General features: G+C 43.1%; 1 protein-coding gene across 1 annotated transcript in view; it reads left to right on the top strand.

Moving 5' to 3' along the window:
• Positions 1-4,629, top strand: part of MYO7B (myosin VIIB) — a 79,636-nt gene that overhangs the window by 10,744 nt on the left and 64,263 nt on the right. The gene's annotated exons all lie outside the window — the stretch shown is intronic.

Raw genomic sequence — 4,629 nt, 5'->3', positions numbered from 1 at the left:
GAAGGAAAACACTGCAGGGAAAGAGGAGAAAGAGAGTGATGGAGCCGCTGCTTTAGGTAAAAGGGCAGATCGGGCTGGCCTCTCTGAGGAGGGGATGTTGGAACAGAGACTGGAACGAAGTCCTACAGTTTAGGTTTATCAGGTTTCACGTTGTCAGCAACTCTCTGTAGTAGATACTCCTATTCCTGTTTTACTGCTGGGGAAACCTCCCAGCGGTTGATACTCTTTCCTAGAGACACACAGCTGTTAAACAGGGAATTTAAACCCAGGGCTCTGGGAAAGGAAGACAGAGCGATGTCTTGCCAGGAAGCCTCACCGCCAGGACAGCAGTGCCTGCAGAAAAGCACAGAGCACCCGGGTGGCTGTTTGCATGAGCATCACTTGAGTCAAATTGCCTCCCCGGGGCGCGAGAGAGGCACCTGAGCCCTCTTCCTTCAGAGTCATCTCTATGTGCAGGGGTGTTCTCCTGACTGGCTTCCCTGGCATAGTGATCAGGGACATTTGGATCAAAACTTTTTTAAAAAATTAATATTTTCAGAGGAAACCATATTTGTCTGAGGTTTGCTTCAAAATAGTACAGGAAGGGAAACAAAACTGGTCAGGAGTTGCATTTCATATCCGTGACTCATTTATTTTGTGACTGGAAGTTTGTACCTCTTAATCTCTCTCACCTATGTCTTTCCTCCCCCCACCCCTGACCCTCAGGCAACCACCTGCTTGTCCTCTGTATCTATAACTTTGTTGATGTTTTGTTCTGTTTGTTCATTTGTTGTGTTTTTTAGATTCCACCGGAAATCATACAGTATTTGTCTTTCTCTGTCTGACTTATTTCACTTAGCATAATACCCTCTAGGTCCATTCATGTTGTAGCAAATGGCAAGATTTCATTCTTTTTTATGGCTGAGTAATATTCCATTGTATATATATATCATTTAGCCCTTTACATTTAAAATAATTGTTAATAGGTATGTCCTTATTGTCATTTTGCTAATTGTCTTTGGGTTGTTTTGTAGTTCTTTTTGTTCCTTTCTTCTTCTTTTGTTCTCTTCCCTTGTGATTTGATGACTATCTTTAGCGTTATGTTTGGATTCCTTTATTTTTCTCTGTGTGTATCTATTATAGATTTTTGGTTTGTGGTTTCCGTGAGGTTTATATATTGCTATGTAGATATGTATGTCATATATCATACATATAATCATGTATATAATCATACATATACATGATATATAATACATAATCATACATATATACATACATATATATACATGATTATTTTAAGTTGCTGATCTCATAAGCTAAAATGTATTTTAACAACACTGCATTTTTACTCCCCCCACCCATTTACTATTTTCCACATCATATTTTATATCCTTTTGTTTTGTATATCCCTTGACTACTTATTATGGATTTAACTCCTTTTGTCTTTTAACCCTCCTACTAGCTTTGTATGTGGTTGACTTACTACCTTTACTGTATATTTACCTTTACCTATGAGCTTTTTTCCTGTCATAATTTTCATGTTTCTAGTAGTGACCTTTTCTTTTTTGCTTAGAGAACTCCCTTTAACATTTGTTGTAAAGCTGGTTTGGTGGTGCAGAATTCCTTTAGCTTTTACTTGTCTGTAAAGCTTTTGATCTCTCCAGCAGATCTGAATGAGAGCCTTGCTGGGTAGAGTATTTTTGGTTGTATGTTTTCCCTTTCCTCACTTCAAATATATTGTGCCACACCCTCTGGCCTGAAGAGTTTCTGCTCAAAAGTCAGCTGATAGCCTTCTGGGAGTTCCCTTGTATGTTACTTGTTGCTTTTCCCTTGCTGCTTTTAATATCTTCTCATCCCATTATCATTTTAATGACAATGTGTCTTGGTGTGGCCCTCACTGGTTGATCCTGCTTGGGTCTCTCAGTGCTTCTTGTACCTGGATGTCTGTTTCCTTTCCCAGATTAGGGCAATTTTCAGCTATTATGCCTTCAAATATGTTTTCTTCCCCTTTCTCTCTTCCCCTTCTGGGACCCTTGTAATGTGGACGTTAATATGCTTGATGTTGTCCCAGATTAAACTGCCCTCATTTCTTTTCATTCTTTTTCCTGTTGAGCATCAGTGATTTCCACTACTCTGTCTTCCAGCTTGCTGATCCATGTCTCTGTATCATCTGATCTACTGATGTTCCTTCTAGTGTATCTAGCTTGATGGGTGGGGCCAGTTCCTGACACGGCCGCAGGGTCTGGGGTGTCCCAAACTGCAGGGTCTGGGGTGTCCCAAACCTGGCTTTGGCCTGTTGGTGAGTGGGGCTGGATCTCAGGGTGTCCTGGGGCTATTGCTGGCTCACTGTGGGCAGAACTGGGTTCCCAAGGTGTCTCAGAGCTGGTGTCAACCTGCTGGTAGGCAGGGCCTGGGGATTTCCAAGGTTGGCGTTGGCCTGTTGGTGGGTGTGGGCTGGTCCCAGGGGTTCCTGAGGCTAGTGCCAGCTCACTGGTGGGTGAGGCTGGGTTCCAGGTCCTCTGGTGGACAGAGCCAGGTCCTAGGGCAGCTGTCTGGGGGGTCTTAAGGCAGCCTCCTGATGGTGGGTGGGGCTGTGTCCCCACCTAGCAGTTGCTTGGCCTGAGATGTCCCAGCACTGGCAGCGACAGGCTGTTGAGGTCTTGGCACTAATGAGCTAGAGGGAGGATTCCACAATGGCAGCCCCCAGCCCCAGTGTCCACTTGGTCAACAAGCTCCCCAAATGGCTGCCACCAGTGTCCGTGTCCCCAGGGGGAGCTGCAGTTGCCCCTTGCCTTCAGGAGACTCTCCAAGATGAGCAGGTCTGACCCAGCCTCCTTTCAAATCACTGCTTCTGCCCCAGGCAAGCAGTGTGAGGTTTTGTGTGCGCCCTTTAGGAGTGGAGTCTCCATCTCCCACAGCTCTCTGGCTCTTCTTAAAGTAGGTCCCACGGGCCTTCAAAGGCAAACATTGTGAGGGTTTGTCTTCCTGGTTCAGGAGCCCAGTGTGGGTCTCAGACCCCTCGCTCCTTGGGGAGAACCTCTATAATTGTAATTATTCTTCCACTTGTGGGTCACCTACCCGGGGGTATGGGTCTTGACTATACTGCATCTCTGCCCCTCCTACCATCTCACTGTGGTTCCTTCTTTGTTGTTGCTGGTTTAGTTGTTTTTTTGTTTTTGAGTTGATATAATTTAACTGTGAACTAAATGTATTTTATTCTTTAAACATAATGCCATTTAACATTTAGTCCAAAGACAATTAAGCAAATATTTTTTGTTTCTTTTGTTTTGTTGTTGTTGTTGTTTGGGGGTTTTTGTCTTTTTAATTTTATTAGAGTAGAGTTGATTTACAATGTTGTGTTAGTTTCAGGTGTACAGCAAAGTGATTTAGTTACACATACACATATATTCATTCTTTTTCAGATTCTTTTCTCATGTAGGTTATCACAGAATATTGAGTCGAGTTCCCTGTACTGTGATTCCTTCTTTATGTATTTAGTTAAAGAATTTCTTTTCCTCTAGTCTTCCAGTTTTTGTCATCAATAATTTCTCTGTAAACAGTTGTAATTTGGGGGACTTCCCTGGTGGTCCAGTGGTAAAGAATCCGCCTTACAATGCAGGGGACGTGGGTTCGATCCCTGGTCAGGGAACTAAGATCCCACATGCCACGGAGCAACTAAGCCCGCACACCACAACTACTGAGCTCACGCGCCTCAACTAGAGAACCTGCGTGCCACAAACTACAGAGCCCACACACCCTGGAGCTCAAGCACCACAACCAGAGAGAGAAAATCTGCCCACCACAACTAGAGAGAAGCCCGTGAGCCACAAAGAAAGATCCTACATGCCTCAATGAAGATCCCATGTGCCACAGCTAAGACCTGACACAGCCAAAAATAAAATAAATAAATAAATAATGAATAAATCTTTTAAACAAATAAATAGTTGTAATTTTGGGGGGCTCGTGGCAGGAGGCAAGCTCAGGGTCCTCAAGGTCTTTCTATAGCACCATCTTGGCCACTGCACTGCCCTAAAATATGAAAAAAACTGGTTTTCATATTTTACTATTATGAAATTAATATATATATTCACTATGAAAATTTTAGAAAAATAGTCTCAGCAAAAATATTGCTAGACATTTTTGGAAGAAAAAGCTTCCTCTATGCACTTGGTTAAAATTTTACTGAATACTACCTACATTTACCACTTCACTTAACTAGTAAGCATTGCTCATGTGACTGCAGGCTCTGTGCAGACCTGGATTAAGTGGCTGCACAATGTTCTCTGACTGGATGGACCGTAACTAATTTCCCCCATTTTTGTTGTTTCCCATGTTCCACAATTGCCATGATAAATAAATAACACTTTAATGAGCAGGAAGCTTTGTGGAGAAGGCTTTTTCTGATTTTAGGTGTCTTTCCTTAGACTAATGGCAGAATAATTCTGAAGGGTTTTGATACCTATGCCAGACTGCTTTCCCAAAAGGCTGATGCAGTTCCCCCTCTGGCCAGCATGACCTCACCGCTCATAGAGAGAACGTTATATCAGGGCATTGCATCACCTGGTCTTATTCATTCATGGAGTTACTGAACACTGTGCCAGGGACCCTGGAATGAACCACATACAACCATACCTGCATAGTCAAGCAGGA

This window comes from Lipotes vexillifer, unplaced genomic scaffold (assembly GCF_000442215.2).
Source record: "Lipotes vexillifer unplaced genomic scaffold, Lipotes_vexillifer_v1.1 scaffold158, whole genome shotgun sequence".
Classification (NCBI taxonomy): Eukaryota; Metazoa; Chordata; class Mammalia; order Artiodactyla; family Lipotidae; genus Lipotes; species Lipotes vexillifer.
Note: the sequence above shows the minus strand (reverse complement) of the source record. Positions and strands in the feature narration are given on the sequence as shown.